The following is a 19,098-nucleotide window of genomic DNA, read 5'->3' on the forward strand; positions in this document are numbered from 1 at the left end:
CTTTTATTATGGCAGCTTCTTTGATAATTAAATGAAATTAATGCGTAACGTAGGTTCCAATAGAGTTCTTTTTTCAGTTTTGAATACAGTATGTCACATACATTTATTCGAAAAGTTATATAATAAGTCAGGATGTTATAATTTCTACCCAAGATAGTTTTTTATAATATTATGATATTCGAGATCAAAATTATGATATTATAGGTATATATTATGATATTGTATGTTAAAATTATGATATCCTATAGGTAAAACGCCTTTCAGATAAAATTATGATATCCTATAGGTAAAATATCTTTCGAAAATAATTTTGATAATATTATGATATTTTAGATCAAAATTATGACATTCTACTAATTTTATGACATTCTATAGGCAAAACATCTCCAAATGAATACTTTTTGACATTTTTATGACATGCTAGGTCAAAATTATAATATCCTATAGATAAAATACCTTTCGAAGATAGTTTTCATAATATTATGACATTCTAGTTCTAAATTATGACATTCTAGATTAATATTAAGATATCCTGTAAGTGAAATACCTCATAAGTATATTTTTTTATTTTTTTTTATATTCTGGATCAAAATTATGATATTCTATATTAAAATTATGATATTCTATAGATAAAATATCTTCTGAAGATAGTTTTGACAATATTATGATATCATAGATCAAAATTATACTATTCTAGATTAATATTTTAACATCATGTAGGCAAAATACTTTTAAAGTTAGTTTTGATAATATTATCACATATTAGATCAAATTTATAATATTCTAGATTAATTTTATGATATTCTATTAATAAAATATCTCAAAATAGATATTTTTTTTTATGACATTCTGGATCAAAATTATGATGTTCTAGATCAAAATTATGATATTTTATAGATAAAACATCTTTCGAAGATAGTGTTGACAATATTATGATATTATAGTTCAAAATTATGATATTATGATTAATATTACGATATCCTATAGGTGAAATACCTCTCAAATATAATTTTGATATTTTTATGATATTTTATATCAAAATTATGATATTTTATGTTAAAATTATGACATCCTATAGGTAAAATATCTTTCAAAGATAGTTTTGACAATATCATGATATTCTAAATCAAAATTATGATATAATATTAATATTATGATATTATACAGATAAAATATCTCTAAATAAATATTTTTTAATATTTTTATGATATACTGAATTAAAATTATGATATTTTAAGTTAAAATTATGATATCCTATAGATAAAATATCTCTCAAAGATAGTTTTGATAATGTTCTAATATTTTAATTTAAAATTATGATATTATAGATTAATATTATGATATCCTGTAGGTAAAATATTTTTTAAGTATATTTTTTGATTTTTTATATTCTGAATCAAAATTATGATATTCTATATTAAAATTATGATATCTTGTAGGTAAAATACCTTCTGAAGATAATTTTGATAATATTATGATATGCTAAATCAAAATTATAAAATTTTAAATTAATATTATGATATTCTGTAGATAAAATATCTTCCAAAATTAATTTTAATAATATTATAATATTTTAGATCAAAATTATAAAATTTTAGATAAATTTTATGACATCCTGTTGGTAAACACCTCAAAATAGATACTTTATGGCATGTTATGACATTCTGGAAAGAAATTATGATATTCTATATTAAAATTATGACATCTTATAGATAAAATATTTTTCAAAGTTAATTTTGATAATATTATGATATGTTAAATTAAAATTATGATATTCTATATTAATATTATGATATCCTATTGATAAAATACCTCACAATGGATACTTTTTGATATTTTTATGATATTTTAGATCAAAATTATGATATTTAATTATTGAAAAAAGTTTCGCATCGATCGATAATATGAAAAAGCCCAGGATCCAGAATGTCCAAGCATGATGGGCCCGCCTGCTGAAGACTTTACTAACTAATGGTCAGCCATAATTTTTATCGAGCTAGTCCTTGATATATGTCTGATCGATGCTTCACATCCTGAGTGGACAAAATCCTATCGACTACCGCTCGGCAACCCTTGTGCATAATCGTTGATATTTTTTCATCAATCAATTTTCGTAATTTAGGTTGATGAATCGACGGTGCATCCGAATGGCTAGTTTAGTCCAATAAGAAGATGGCCGTTGGCCGATCATGTTAGGCCGACTAACCACTTTCCTTCGAGCAAGCCTCTGGCCCCTAACTTCCTCACCCAAAAATAGCATAAGGTGACTGACTCTTAGTCGTCGTCGACCAACTCTCATCTCGACAACATCCAGTTGGCAACTCTATTCAAAATTCAAATGCCTATCGGATGACAATTGCCGTAAAACTGATAAGACAACCATAACCTCCATACCTCATGCAAGTCACGAGATCGTGCTAACCAACTTACCAATTGAAGCTCTAGCCCTTCGGTTATAACAGAGGCTTAAAGAGGATCTCAAAAAAGGTACATTATTATTCTGCCTCTCACTTCCTCCATTTGTTGAACAAGAGTTTTAATTTGAGCATCGGAGGATTCTTGTCGGAGAAACCTTCGATCAAAATTTTTGTACAGATCATACCCTCGGGAGGCCTATCTCACCATCCACTCTAGCATCTCGATGCCATATGGATTCTTGCACTAATAGATTGGTGCTAGAGGAAGGACTCTGAACCCATTTGGAGAAGCGCAGATTGAGAGCAGCAAACAACCATATCACCTAAGAGAGTTTCATCTTGCCACACCAATGCCACCACCTCTCAATCGACAGAGAGCCAGGCTAACAATCGAGTACAGAAACTCCTCTGCCTCCCCAGCTGGTGCTAGTCACGGTGGATTAGTTCAACCTGCTTTTTTAGTAGATCTAGACTTTGACGGTCACCGTCCAGGATATCCAGGCTATCCCTGCACCTCCGCAGGCAGTGCCGTAGTCTGATCAGGCCACCCCTATGTAGGAGTTTGTGTGGTGCTCCCAAGCCTTGGGAGATGACAAGAGGAGTCAGGGTGTTGGCTCCGAGATTCTAGGATCGATTTGAGTCCTAAGGCTAGGATGGGAGTTGTCCTAGAATGGAGGTGGTGCATGACATCCACGGGCTTGAGGTTCAGATGATGAGGACTTCGAGAGGCTTGGTTGGAGCTCCAGATATTTGAGGATACAAGGTAGAGCGAGATACTAAGGGAGAGCTGAAGACTATGGTGGAAGAGTAGTTTCAGGATATTAGATCGATCCATTCTAGGAATGGATCGACCAAGTCACAGGACATACCAAAATGATAGGCGTATCGAAGGTTTGGCATGGCACGAAAAGTGGATTGACTCAGTGCCAGACTGAACCAACTCAATCAGGATGGGTTGGTTCAGTCCCAATTGAGTCGGCTAACTGGAAATAAGATAGAAAGTGCATCATTCGGATTTTCTGCAGGTTGCCGAGAACTGAGTCGACTCAATCCCAATTGGGCCGACCCAGTTCGTGTGGGCTGAAGGTGTATGGGAGTCTGTTTTGGTCTGGGGTCAGTTTTTTGATCCTAGGGCTTAGGGCATTGGTTTGTGAGGTACTAAGATAACTAACTCAGGATATGGAATGGGGATAAGTCCATGAGATGTATTAGGTTAGTCAGGAGAGTTTTTAGTCGGATCTATTGGCTATGTATATAAATACGTAGGTTGTATTAGGGTTTCATTGTGAAGTGGAATACAAATCTTTTCTCCCTCATCTCTTCTCTCTCTCTTTCTCTAGAGTAGCAGCCCTAGGTTCGACGAAGCCCTAGAGGAAGGGGGGCGCCTCCCTCAAGCCCATGCAGGGGGGCACCCCATCACAGATCCGAGTGGTGGATCTGTGGTTGCTGCCTTCAAAGTGCATGGATCTATTGCAGATCTCCTTAGATTTTCTGGAGTAACATCCAGGTCCATGCGGATGATCCAGAGGTTTTAATTATAGGAGGTATTAGAGCAGTGCATGCGGGATTAGCGGGCATTGCAGGTTGAGCGATGCTTAGGGTTGTGATTTCTCAACACCCTGCACCTCCTTCAGCGGCACCACCTCTGAATCCGGCTTCACAGCTGCCACCACCATCAGAACAACCACAGGCACCTTTGCAAAGTCTGAAGAGGAGACAGACCTATTAGAGTCACCCCAAAACTCTTGAATCAAGAAGGTGGCGATCTTTGAGTCCTTATGTTGTGACCTGATACCTCTCCGATATTAATGGTAGATCAATATCTTGTATGGAACCTGGGTGTCAATCCAAAAAAATAGGAAAGAGATCAAGAGAATGCGGAAGCCCTAGATTGGAACATGGATGAGAGCGTGAGAGAGAGAGAAAGAGGTGGCTAGAGAATTCAGAAGAAAAAACTCTATATTGATTCCTATATGTTAGGGTTATAATGTACACATATACATACCCATGTACATGGACCAAACCCCAAGACCAAAAAACTCCCTAAGCTAACCCAATATATGAAAGCACTCATCGAGCCCTTGTCTCACATGCTCTCATCCCTTGGACTTGTTCTCCAGTCCAAATCCTTAGTTAGCCACCCTTGAAACTCATAAATCTGAGTCCCAAGCTCTAGGATCAATGACCAATCCTAGTCCAAATAGAAAATCCATATACTGCTATTCCCACAACTGGAGTCGACTCCACCAGGGCTCGAGTCGACTGCCTTATGCTTTGAGTCGACTCGACTGAATCTCAAGTCGACTCGACTGTGTGCTAGCAGCGTGCCACTGAAATCTACTCTCTATTTGTCTATTCGAGTCAGCTCTCTCAGAGCCCGAGCTGACTCAACCCTGATCCGAGTCGACTCATCTGAAGCCCGAGTCGACTCCTCTGCTTGTAGCAGCAGATCATTCTTGATTTTTCGCTCCACTTTATGTCTCAGATATCCGAAGCTCCAATGAAGTCCCTCGAAGTCCTCATCACTGAATCTCGAGCCCATGAAATCTGTGCACTGCCTCCACCCTAAGACAACTTGTGTCCTAGTCCTAGGACCCAAACCCGATCCTAGACACCTAGAGCCACCAACCTCGGCTCCTCCTGTGGCCTCCCAAGGCTTCAGAGCACCACACAAATTCTACAATCTCCATCTTGGTATGTCCAAGCCTTGGCACACCCGATAATGTCCTCTTGCACCCCACCATCGATGCTCACCCTAACAGCCCCTTGTATGACCCTTGCCCCCATCAATCCTCCTTAGCTCTTGAGCTCTCTTTGAGGCTTGTGGGATGACCACCTCCATCGCTGAAAACCCTAGCTTGCTCTTTGGCATCACTTTGGAGAATGTTGTAGGCATCCTTCTACTCGATAGCTGCATCAACTATTGCCCTGGACTTTTTCAGAGAGCTCGCAGTGCTCCTACACCAGCACTCGTTGCATACCTTGACATAATCTCCTCAGAACAATACTGCTTTGAACTTGTGCCAAACTCTCTCTCCACCTATGAAGCCACCTCTGTCCGATGCTCCACCAGAAATTGAAGTCCCCCTGATGTTGCAAAAGTCCTCGACTCTGTAACCGAGTCTCTCAAGGCCAACTATCCAACACTGTCCTGCTGGACCTATCGTTGCACCTCGAATATCGTCGCTGTCCCTTCGGACCTTCTGCACTCTGTGGATCCCTCCGAAGTCGTCTTAGATACACTGCACCCTATGGGCTCTTCCGAAACCACCAAGAGCTCATCCCACTCTTCTGATTCAGTGACTGATCCTATAGAATCTGAGCTGATCCTTTCTCCTCCCTTTTTTCTAAGTGGACACTCCCGCTTAAAATGTCCAACTACACCACATCTGTAGCACTTCCTAGCCTCCTTGTTGCCTCCCTGTTGAGACTATTCCCATCCCACTTGTCTGCCCTTCTTCTTTCTTTTCTTGGGCCGCTTTGACACCGTAAGATCCTTTGGAAAGATCTCATCCTTCATCATCCGTTCCCACTGCTCGTTGGACCTTAGCACTAATATGATCTCCTCGTATACTAGCGTCTCCTTACCATACAGCAGCATAATCACCAATGGATCAAAACTTCTAAAAAGTGAATACAACAGCAGCAAGCTTTTGTCCTCCTCTTCAAGCTCCACCATAATATTGAGAAAATCCATGCTCATCTGGTTGAACCACTGAATATGTCCCACAACATCCTCACCTTCTTACATCCGAAGGCTATACAATTGCTTCTTCAGCACCAACTTATTGTACATATTTTTTTTTCATATACAGCTGATGTAACCTCGATCATAAACCTCAGGGTGACCTCTCTTCCAATACGCTGTAAAGCACCTCATCTGCCAAATAAGCCCTAATCATAGCGCATGCCCTTTTCTCCAAGGACATCCACTGCTTGTCATCAATCTCCTCCGGCCTATCCTCCGAGGCTGAATTCAACTCATCTATACTAGTAGATCTTCCATCCTCACCTTTCATATGGTGAAACTCCCCTTCCTGTCAAACTTCTCAAATCCTATCTTCATCCTGCTGCTCTCCATGACTAAAAAATCCAATCAAATACAGCACACAAGATGGATCAGAGAATTACCTGACTAGGGGATTGTGGATAATAGCCTCCAAATCTCTTCCTTCCTCACAAAACTCCAGAGAAAGCCCTAGACCTGATCCTCTTGTTGTTTTTCTGCTGCAAACACCTCCTTGATCTTCTTTTTTCTCCTCCATGCTCAACCGAGCTCTGATATCAATTGTTGCGATCTGGTACCTCTTCGATACCAGCAGTGGATCGATATCTTATCCAGAATCTGGGTGTTAATCCAGAAAAATAGAAAAGAGATCAAGAGAATACGGAAGCCTTGGATTGGAACGTGGATGAGAGCATGAGAGAGAGAGAGAGAAAAAGATGGCCCGAGAATTCAGGAGAAAAAACTCTGTATTGATTTCTATATCTTAGGGTTACAATGTACACATATATATACTAATGTATATGGACCAAACCCCGAGGCCAAAAAATCTTCTGAGCTAATCTAATATATGAAAGTACTCACCGAGCCCTTGTCTTACATGCTCTCATCCCTTGGACTTGTTCTCCAATCTAAATCCTTAGTTAGCCACCCTTGGAACTCATAAACCTGAGCCTCAAGCCCTAAGATCAATGATCAATCCTAGCCCAAATAGAAAACCCATGTACTGTTGTTCTCGCAACTGAAGTCAACTCCATCAGGGCTCGAGTCGACGCTCTTATGCTTCGAGTCAACTTGACTGAACCTCGAGTTGACTCGACTGTGTGCCAGCAGTGTGCCACTAAAATCTGCTCTCTATTTGTCTGTTCGAGTCAGCTTTCTCAGTGCTTGAGCCAACTCGATCCTGATCTGAGTCGACTCATTTGAAGCCCGAGTTGACTCCTCTGCTTGCAGCAATAGATCTTCCTTGATTTCTCACTCTATCTTGTGTCACAAATATCTGGAGCTCCAACCAAGTCCCTCAAAGTCCTCATCACCGAACCTCGAGCTCATGGAAGCTATATATTGTCTCCACCCTAGGACAACTTCCATCCTAGTCCTAGGATCTAGACCCAATTTTAGACACCCGGAGCCACCAACCCCGGCTCTTCCTATGGCCTTTCAAGGCTTGAAAGCACCACACAAATCCTACACCTTGATCAGGGCATGATTCAACTCCTGATCGGCGATGCCCCCAGCACTCCGAGGCCTATGCTATTCGAGACCCTATGCTCAAGTGATGACTTCAAAAAATTGATCAGTGGATCAATGCGATCTGCAATATCTCCTCGATGCCTTATGATGGGTTTAATAACGACCCACCCTTTGATTTGAGGATTATGCAGGAGCCACTTCTTTGGCACTTCAAGGCTCTGCAATTTGAAGTCTATGATGGAATTGTCGATCTCGTCAATCACCTTGAGACCTTCAGGGCAGCAATGCTCCTCCATGGACAGCCAATGTCATTCTTTGTCGAGCCTTCCCCACAATTCTTGTTAGGAGAAATTTTGTGTGGGCTGATGATATGAAAAAGCCCAGGGCCTAGGATGTCCAAGCATAGTGGTCCCGCTTGCTGAAGATCTTACCGACTCATTGTCGGCCATAACTTTTATCGAGCTAGTCCTTGACATCTGTCTGATCGATGCTTCACATCCTGAGCAGACAAAATCCTGTTGATTATGGTTTGGCAACCCTTGTGCATAATCATCGATATTTCCTCATCAGTCGACTCTCGTAACTCAAGCTGATGAATCGATAGTGCATCTGAATGGCCAGTTCAGTCCGATCAGATATGGTCGTTGGCCGATCATGTTAGGCTGACTAACCGCTTTCCTTCGAGCAAGCCTCTGGTCTTTAACTTCCTCATCCAAAAGTAGCACGAGACGACCAACTCTTAGTCGTCATCGACCAACCCTTGTCTCAACGACACCCAATTAGCGACCCTATTCAAAATTTAAATATCTGTCAGGTAACAACTGTCATAAAATTGATAAGACAATTATAACTGCCATTCCTTAAAAATCTCGAGCGATAATTCCGCCACCTCACGTAAGTCATGGGATCGTGCCAACCAACTTACCAACTGAAGCTCCTACCCTCCACCCATAAAGGAAGCTCAAAGAGGACCCCAAAAAAGATATACCATTATTCTGCCTCTCATGCTCCTCCATCTGTTGAACGAGAGTTCTAACTTGAATGTCGGAGGATCCTCGTTCGAGTAACCTATTAGATGTATACCCTAGAAACTAAGTTGGCCGACACATATAACCTTTCTAGTGCTATAGTTTTATAATTGAATAAAATAAATTAAGTTAATTTTTATTCATGTTGAGTCATATATTTATGAATCATTCAAAAAATTAATAGGATAATGACATATATTCTCAAGAGTTGAGAATTTGAGACATATGTCATTGTTGATTAATTTTCAAATACTTTCGATCGATGGATCATCACGAAAATGATGATTGATTTGGTTAGATTGATGCATAGATCATTTTTCTCTGGATTGACGAGTCTCGAGTCTACAGTGTAGGGACACTAGAGCGAGAGTATAAGTGATTGTTAAAAAATAATGGTACTGAGCATGACCAACACAAATGTCACATTGTTGTCTATCCACTCATCAGTGACATACTCGATGCTGTAGTGGTATGAATAATCTTCAAATCTATGGTGCCTCGACTACTCACAGTAGGATTGCTGTAGTTTGACTACACATAAATATAGTTTCTAGCCAAATGAATCCTTATAGTGGATGTTAGCTGTAGTAGGTTCACTATAGGAGTAGGGTGCATGCCTACATGGGATCTATCGACCTTAATAGATAAGGAGTAGTCCTATGTTATTCATAAATTGGGTTCAAAAGATCATGGCCATGGTAGAGTAAATAATGAAAAAAGATTTTCATAGGATTTTACTTATTAACTCGAGTTGATTGAATATTACATATGACAAGTGATGAGGTTTGATGAGTTTTTTATGACCTCCATCTTATCGGGACTCACGATAGAAGGATCGAATCATAAGATAACTGCACCTACAGGTTCAATATTTTATTTTGTTGGATTGTTATTACATACTACTAGATGTTACTAGTGGATTATAAGACTCGCTGAGCATCATCTTGATGATCGATAATCCTTGATGGATAGAGTTGAAATTATTCCAAATCATCGAAAAAAGTTTCGATGATATTGTGATGAAGATCACAGTATATCTCACATCAAATAGAATAAAATCTATGGGGTCACACACAAAAGAGATCTTTATCCGATCAGATGGTTGATATGTGATTATAAATCACAAAGAGATCTAATTATCAATATGATTGATGATTGATCTAATGCAATTGTTATAATTATCAAACTTACTAAGTGTTAATGAGTTGTAGGAAGATTATTTAGCAATTAGATTGCTAATTGACTCAATTTGATAGAGCAATGGGGTTGAAATTAAATTTAATTAAATTTGATTCAATTTAGATTGATTTGGATTTGATTAGATCAAGTCTAATTGGATTATGAGATAACCCAATAGTAAGGAAGACTGATTTCTTATTTAATTAGGATTTGAGTTTGACCTAATTCTAATTAAATTGAGATCTAACCAAGAGAGATTGATTTCTTAGTTGGACTAGAAATTCTCCTCTCTTTGGGTGCACTAATTCCTAATTAGATTAGGAATTGAATTAGATTTAACCTAAGCACCAAGAGAAGTCCCAATTGGCTGGGACTCTTTTTCTCCCTTGGTCCCAAACTTCTCCACACCAAATCATGCCACCTCACTCACATCCCTTCTTGTTTTTGTGTGAAATCTCTATGCCTTAAGCCTCTCCACACCCTCTTTGTTGTGCCACCTGATTTCTGGATAGAGATAAGGATGAATTCAAAAGGGTTTTGAATTCAAATTCTTATGAAATAAGACCTTATCCCCTCTTCCTTGCATGCCTAACTCTATCCCTTTTGGATGCCACATTTATTAGAAATGTGGGTGTGGGAATTGAGTTTTGATCATGAAAAATCTGGTGAGAGTGCGTGAGAGAAGCCACGCTAATTCTATCTCATGCCCCCCTTCTCCATGCCCTGATTGATTTTGGATGAGTTTGAGCTGAATTCAAACTCCTAGTTTGATAATGTTTGACGTTATCTCTTCCTTATTTGGATGCCAATTAAAGGATTAAAAAGGTGTGTGCGCATGGGATATAAGATGAGATCTCTACGTAAAAAAAAAAGAAAATAGGGGTGTATGAAATCAGATTGGATCTGATTTCATCGAAGAAAACAAAAAGGGGCGTGGGTTCCTAAAGGAAGCGAGGCTTCCTAGGATTTTTCATGTGTGGCATGAGATTTGTGAGAGAGATAAGGAAAGAGCTCTCTTCCTCCTCTTCCTCCTTCTCTTCTCCTTGTTCTCTGAGAGGGTTTTAGAGAGTTGAAAAAAATCTGTATCCACCATCAGGAGGTGTCTTCTGCAAGGAAGCTAGCATCTCGATGCAGATGCAAGTCTCTAATTGGATCGAGAGCCTCGTGTGGATATCTGTAGAGATTGGATACGTGTGTAGCTCTACAAGAACCTCACAAGATTATCACGATCATCAATTACGAAGATCATTGATCCGTGTAAAGATAAAGGTCTAACTCTAAGTTTGATTTTATTTTCAACATCTTAATTTCAGCATGTTAATGATCCTGATATATATAGATTAGATCTATATTTTATGCATAATTGATTAAAAATATTTTAATTTAGATCAAAGATTTTTTTGTAGTAATTTTTAAATTTCTGCATGCGTATCTCAGATGTGTGACATCCTTCAACTGGTATCAGAGCTACGGATTTGGTTTTACATGCATATTATTAAGATCTGAAAATCAAATCTTTAGATCTAAAAATTAGATTTAATAATTAAATTAGATCTAATTTAAATACATGTGATGTATTAGATCTTGATTATACATAAGATGTATGAAATCTGTTTATACATATGTGATATTTGTAGATGTAGATTTAATTCTTAGTTGCCTGGTACTTATCGAGATTCATAGTAAAGGCCATCCTACCATAAAAGATTATGGTGGAAGGGGTGCTTGTATGAATGAAGAAAAAGAACCATGAAAAGAAAAAAATTTACTATTGTGTAAAATCCTACATCCAAAATCGTTTAGGATCTAACCTTAATTGAAAAAGTATTTTCATCTTTAGATCTAATCTTTGATAAATATATGTGATGTATTTGATCATGTTTAGATCAGATTTTAAGCTTATGTATGAGATACATAGATTGTTAGTTTAGATCTGAAAGTTGTTTCGATATTTAAACTACCTCATGTTCATAATGTACTTAATTAAAGATCTAAAATTATGAATTAAAAATCTCAAATTAAGTATTAAGGATCTGAAATTAAGATTAAAATCTAAAATTAAGAATTTAAGATCTTAATCTTAAGCATAAAACATGAGGATTTGAGCTTGGATAGTTCAATTAGATCTAGTAATTCGATTACTTTTGGATAATCGATTAGTACATGGAAAGGTTCAATCGAGATGAGCGGTTGATCCAATCCAATCAAGATTTGATTAGAATTAGATCAAGAGTACTCAAGATCAACCCAATAGTTGTAGATTAGTCACATCGATTAACAACCACATATTGATCGATTAACTCAAAGATCTGATTTGGCTCAGTGGCTCGAGCCTGAATTACACAAGCTAATCTATTCAAAATTGTTTGACCTATTGGTGTCTAAAGAAGGTGGTTTGGTTTGATCAAAAAAGAAGTGGTTATTTAATTGATTTCATTCATTGACTTAGCTAATTTTTTGATGTCTAAAAAAAGCAACGGGATGATCCCCACCGATCTTATACTTTTTTGATCAATTTGGTTGATTAGTCTTGATGTGGTTGTTTAGTGATTCAAGCTAATCCATGCCTTTAGGATTAGTTATAACAGTTATGACTAATTAATATTAAAGAGATCTAAATTAAAATCTCTTCATTAATATTAAATCGAGAGGTCTTCCACTGTTGTAGAGTGCCATGCCCTCTTTGATGTTGATTATTCTCGACTAAATACAGTGATTTAGTTGCATCAGGGGAGAAGCAACCACTCTATTGGTATGAGATGCTGTGGGGTAGAGATGGAGTTGGATCCAAGATCTATCAAGTGAGGGTCTAATGATGGCTTCACTCGCACTCAATGGTGGGTCTGACTTAACTAAAAAATAAAGTCAAGATCTATCAAGTGAGATCTCAGGACTTAGAGACCAAGTCCGCTGCAATTTGCTTGATAAACATTGGATAAGGATTGTCCACTTATTGTTGACACATTCATCAAGATTTGTCAGGTAAGATGGTGTGGCAATCGATGGGACCACAGTACTCACTAGAAATCCTAACTCATGAAGGGGTTTTCATTTCCCTGTCTGAGGAGTGTAGGGATTCATAGAAATAGAGGGAGGTAGTTTATTTTTAAAATAAAATTTTTAAAATAAACTAAATAAATCAATTACAAAATCTAACTAGAGTCTTCTTTTCTCTGCTAGAAAATATCTACCTCCAACCCTATTTTCATTTTTAGAAAATAATCAATTAATCGATCTGATTATAAGGATTGGCTTAGAAACCTGAAAATTATTTTTAAGTTTTGAGAAGCTTAGATATGTCTAGGACTAGAAAATCCTAGTGTTATCAAACCATCCGACTGTTGACCAATGAAAAGTGCTGAAAAATTGGATGGATGATTGTAACAAGGTTAGGTGTAACAAGTTGACGTCTAAGTCATCTGAGTTGCAACGTCAGGTCATATAGACTACTTGGGCTATGTTGACTCACCTACAAGGGTTGTATAATGAGAAGAGCCGATCTATGTGTTATGGAGTGTCTGAGAGGCTCTTCAATGCTAAGATAAATTGAAGGCAGTCAGTCTACGATCATCATTTGACGATGATCAAAGATCTAGAGGAGCTTAAGAAGCTTAGCATGACCATGCATAAGGAATTACAAATGAATTTGATCTGGCAATCCCTTACTAATTTGTATGGATAGTTTATAGTAAACTACCATATGAATAAGATTGATTATACTCTAACTAAGTTATTAGACATATTGGTGACCACCTAGGGCATCTTGAAGAATTCAAGGGATACGATTCTTGCTGTGGAGTGGAGAAACTGTCTTGAATACTTGAAAACCCTAAAAGAAAAATGAAAGGGACATACCTTAGAAGGTATGTCAGATTTGCTCAATAGTTTTCATAAAGATTACAGAACCATTTATTTTAAAAATAAAATAGACATGGCTTTATAGTTAATAGTCCCCATCATTTGCATGTTGATGTGGATATATCCGAACAGGTAGTGAGTGCCATTAGATCTGAGAGATCCAGTGATAAGATAAACCTCAAGTATATGTGCCACCTTAGGTTGGGTCATATAGGAGAATAAAGGATTTATAGACTAGAGAAAGATGGGCCTTTGGGCTCGATGACTGTTAAGTCATATCCACTCTGTTAGTCTCATCTTTAAAAAAATATGACCAAGCTACTCTTTGTGGGATATAGAGAAAGGATCACTGAGATACTTGCTCTGGTACACACTGATATTGTGTGTGGCCCATTTGATGTGGCAGCCAGAAAAGATTATCTCTACTTAATTATCTTTACCGTTGATTGTTTACGATATAAGTATGTGTATGAGATATACAAATTTGAGTCATTTAAAATATTCAAAGAATTCAGATATGAAGTAGAGAAACAAATTGAAAAAACTCTAAAGGTACTTCGATCAGATCAAAGAGAATAATACCTAAAAAATTTTTTAGTAATCTCAAGAAAAATAGTATAGTCTCATAATGGACTCCACCTAAAATGCTCCAACTCAATGGGTTTTTAGAATAGAGACATCGGACCCTATTAGATATGGTTTGATCTATGATGAGCTTCACTAATCTTTTTCATTATTTACTTAGGAAACATGCTTTGCTTACCACTAATTAGTAAACTGGGTTCCTTCTTAATCCATTCTTACCATACCATATAAGATATGACATGATAAGAAATCGAGTCTTGATCCTCGCAAGATTCAGAGATATCCGACCCATGTCAAGCGACAGTAGGCAGATAAGATAGAAGTTAGGTCTATAAGAGCTCGTAAGATATCCAAAAGAGTTTTGAGATACTAATTTTGCCTTCCAGAGGATCATAATGTGATTATGACTTGATACACTATCTTCCTAAAAAATAGTTTATCCATGATGAAAATAGTGCGAGGCAATTATAACTCGAAGAGAAAGTCTCTTAAAAGCAACAATGAGTCATAGAGCCTATAGAACCCATTGAGCTAGTAGACGGTGTACCTCATCCATCTTGTAGATCTAGTTGTATCTCCTATCCTTCTAAAAGGTATATGGATGTTGTTGGTGCAAAAATCTGCTTGCGCCGGAGAAGCTGGAGTCGGGGAAGCCGCGGTCGCCGTCGGGACCTGCAAGGGAAGTCTAAACCGGAGGTGGGATTGCTCCGGCAAGACCCTCCGACGCTCAAGTCAGTTCTCTGCCTCAACAAGAATGGAGTGCTCGAACGGAGAATTTAGCAGAGTTTTGAGATAAGAAATGAGCTTAGAGAATAACGTATCTGGATCCCCCCCTTTTTATAGGCGGAGGAGGTAACGGATTGATGGCGATGTCTGTAACCGTCTGGTCGTGGGCCGCCCATAGTCAGGGAGAATTTATTGCGAGGGGTAGTGGAGCTGAATCGTGGCTATCACCGTAGCTCGCCACATGGAATCAGTCGCGAGGAGTGGAGCAGCGTCCGTTGTCATGACTTGCCAGTGGGTGGGAGAATCGTCCGGTATCCGTCGCAGGAGGTGGAGCAGGTTCGTGGCCGTTATTGTGGCCTGCCAGGGGGTAGTGGAGCTGTGCGGAATCCGCCACAGGAAGTGGAGCAGAGCGGCAATGGTTACTGCGGCCTGTCAGGGAATGATGGAGCTGCGCGGAATCCGCCACAGGAAGTGGAGCAGGATCATAGCCGTTACGGTGGCCTGCCAGGGGGTGCAGATACCTCGGATGAAGTTCGGCAGCGGTCGGAGTCCGGCCCCCGTAGGAGTCCGGACTAAATTTGTCTGCAGCCGTTGGGGCCGAGGACGGAGCCCGGCTCCCATAGGAGTCCGGGCAGAGTCTGCTTGCGGCTGCAGTTGTTGGCGTCGAGGATGAAGCTCGGCTCCCATAAGGGTACGGGCGAAGTCTCCCTGCAATTAAAGTTAAAGGCGAAGTCCGGCTCCTGTAGGAGTCCGGACGGGGATCACCAGCAGTCGTTGTTGAGGACGGAGCCCGGCTCCCGTAGGAGTCCGGGTGGAGTCTGCTGGCGGCTGCAGTTGTTGGCGTCGAGGATGAAGCCTGGCTCCCATAAGAGTACGGGCGAAGTCTCCCTGCAATTAAAATTAAAGGCGAAGTCCGGCTCCCGTAGGAGTCCGGACGGGGATTACCAGCAGTCGTTGTTGAGGACGGAGCCCGGCTCCCGTAGGAGTCCGGGCGGAGTCTGCTGGCGGCTGCAGTTGTTGGCGTCGAGGATGAAGCCCGGCTCCCATAAGAGTACGGGTGAAGTCTCCCTGCAATTAAAGTTAAAGGCGAAGTCCGGCTCCCGTAGGAGTCCAGACGGGGATTACCAGCAGTCGTTGTTGAGGACGGAGCCCGGCTCCCGTAGGAGTCCGGGCGGAGTCTGCTGGCGGCTGCAGTTGTTGGCGTCGAGGATGAAGCCCGGCTCCCATAAGAGTACGGACGAAGTCTCCCTGCAATTAAAGTTAAAGGTGAAGTCCGGCTCCCGTAGGAGTCCGGACGGGGATTACCAGCAGTCGTTGTTGAGGACGGAGCCCGGCTCCCGTAGGAGTCCGGGCGGAGTCTGCTGGCGGCTGCAGTTGTTGGCGTCGAGAATGAAGCCCGGCTCCCATAAGAGTACGGGCGAAGTCTCCCTGCAATTAAAGTTAAAGGCGAAGTCCGGCTCCCGTAGGAGTCCGGACGGGGATTACCAGCAGTCGTTGTTGAGGACGGAGCCCGGCTCCCGTAGGAGTCCGGGCGGAGTCTGCTGGCGGCTGTAGTTGTTGGCGTCGAGGATGAAGCCTGGCTCCCATAAGAGTACGGGCGAAGTCTCCCTGCAATTAAAGTTAAAGGCGAAGTCCGGCTCCCGTAGGAGTCCGGACGGGGATTACCAGCAGTCGTTGTTGAGGACAGAGCCCGATTCCCGTAGGAGTCCGGGCGGAGCTGTCCTGTAGTCGATGTCGGCGGTGGGGCCCGGCTCCCGTGGGAGTCCGGGCGGGGCTGTTCTGTAGTTGATGTCGGCGGCGGGGCCCGGCTCCCGTGGGAGTCCAGGCGGAGCTGTTCTGCTTGTAACTGTTGGAGTTGTCGGTGACGGAGTCCGGCTCCCGTAGGAGTCCGGGCGGAGCCGTCCTGTAGTCGATGTCGGCGGCGGGGCCCGGCTCCCGTAGGAGTCCGGGCGGAGCTGTTCTGTAGTTGATGTCGGAGGCGGAGCCCGGCTCCCGTAGGAGTCCGGGCGGTGCTGTTCTGTAGTTGATTCCGCTGAGGTTTCCGGCTGTGGGTATTTTATACCCAACACCAGTCCCCCTACTTTCGAGTTTGAATTTCAAACGAAGGAAGTACAGAGAGAGAGAGATGGGCACAGCCGGAACCGTCCCTTCGAATCCTGCGCACTGCCGCCTCCAGATATTTTGGCATTAAATGAGCGCGTGCCGGAGTCTTTTCGAATTGGAGCAGTACGAGGGGACGCTTCGAAATTCCCGCAGGTACACTGGCCTAGGGACGGCGCAATTATGATCCTGCCAACCGTCAGCCGCTTTTAGCCATCTGCCAGGAGGAGTGGGACACGTGTCGGATGCGGACTGGCCCGGGGGATTCGCGATCATTATGGCGCCGGATCTCAGGGTCTATTTAAACCTGTCCTCCCCCCTTCAGGCGCCCTACTCCATTCCTGAGTTTTCGCTGGTGTCTGTCTTCTCTTCGAGAGCCCTGCTCTAGTGAACGTCTTCTCGAGCCGTAGGCGCCTCCCGTTTCTCGTCCCCCAGGTCCCTCAGAGTAATATAGGTTAGTGCCAACCTTCCTCTCACCGCCTAGGGGCTTCTCCTCTCTTCATTACTTTTGTGCCTTCCTCCGAGTTAGCCTTCGGCCTCTCGTTCCTCTTTCGGTCTGTCTTTTTAGGGTCCTTTAGATGAACTGATACTCGGCTCTAAAGCCGAGTACCATCTTTTCCTTCGATCAAATGAGCCACCAATTTGTGGCCCATTTTGTCAGCAGCCGGCGTCCCCGGAAGGGTTCAGAGTCCCTCATCAACATCAAGCAGAGGGAAGGGGAGTCCATACGGGCCTACGTCAACCGCTTTAACATTGCGGCGTTGGAGGTCCGGAACTTGGACCAATCAGTTGCTATGGCCGCCCTGAAAGACGGCCTTCAGAAGAACGATCTTTTGTACTCCCTGGAGAAGAAGTACCCCAAAAATTTTGCCGATTTACTGGATCGGGCTGAAGGATACGTCCGAGCGGAAAAAGCCTTCAAAATGAAGGACGAAGAGACAGCAAGGGAGCGTCAAGCGGGAGATTCGAGTAAGCCCGCAGTTGAGAAAAGGCCCAAGGAAGCCCGACCGCGTTTCCGATCCCCTCTTGGACATAAGCGCGCTCATACTCCACCCCGGGCACGCAGGCAGAGAAGCCCGGACCGCGGGGTTCGACGGGGCTCCCCACCAGGGAGATTTCGTAACTACGCCCCCCTCAACGCCTCGAAGGCCCAAGTATTAATGGAGGTCAGGGAGCAGCTCCCTAGGCCGGAGAGGATGCGCACACATCCCGGGAAGCGCAACCCCAACAAGTTCTGCCTCTACCACCGCGACCACGGCCACGACACCGAAGAATGTATCCAGCTCCAGGACGAGATCGAGGAGCTCATTCGACGAGGTCGACTCGACAGATTCATCCACCGCAGGCCTGAGGGTAGAGGAGACTGGCCAAGAGCCCTCCCACCGCCTGAACCGCAGAAAAGGGAGGAGCAGCCCGGGGACCGGCCTCCCATCGGGACCATCGACTCCATCACCGGAGGGCCTCAAGGAGGAGCGAAAAAACTGTAAATGTATCACTTACTATTTCGCCTTGAATCTACTTTTCTTTCTACCTAACGTGCCCCTCCCACCTAGCGTGGATGTATTATGACTGGATATGATCCCTCCAAAAACACAGCCATGTCAGGAACAGGAGGAGAACCTCATCCTGACATGAGCAAAGTCAAAGACTCGATTCTTTTAGACCGGATGGGGGGAGAGGCCTTACAACGCCCTAATGTGCCCCCACAGCCTTGTTAGGGACAGGAGGAAAACCTCACCCTAACTTGAGCAAAGTCAAAGGCCTGGTTCTTTTAGACCGGATGGGGGGAGAGGCCTTGCAACGCCCTAATGTGCCCCCACAGCCCTGTTAGGGACAGGAGGAGAACCTCGCCCTAACTTGAGCAAAGTCAAAGGCCTGGTTCTTTTAGACCGGATGGGGGGAGAGGCCTTACAATGCCCTAATGTGCCCCCACAGCCATGTCAGGAACAGGAGGAGGACCTCGTCCTGACATGAGCAAAATCGAAGGCCCGATTCTTTTAGACCGGAT

The sequence above is a fragment of the Elaeis guineensis genome, chromosome 5, assembly GCF_000442705.2.
Source record: "Elaeis guineensis isolate ETL-2024a chromosome 5, EG11, whole genome shotgun sequence".
Taxonomy (NCBI): Eukaryota; Viridiplantae; Streptophyta; class Magnoliopsida; order Arecales; family Arecaceae; genus Elaeis; species Elaeis guineensis.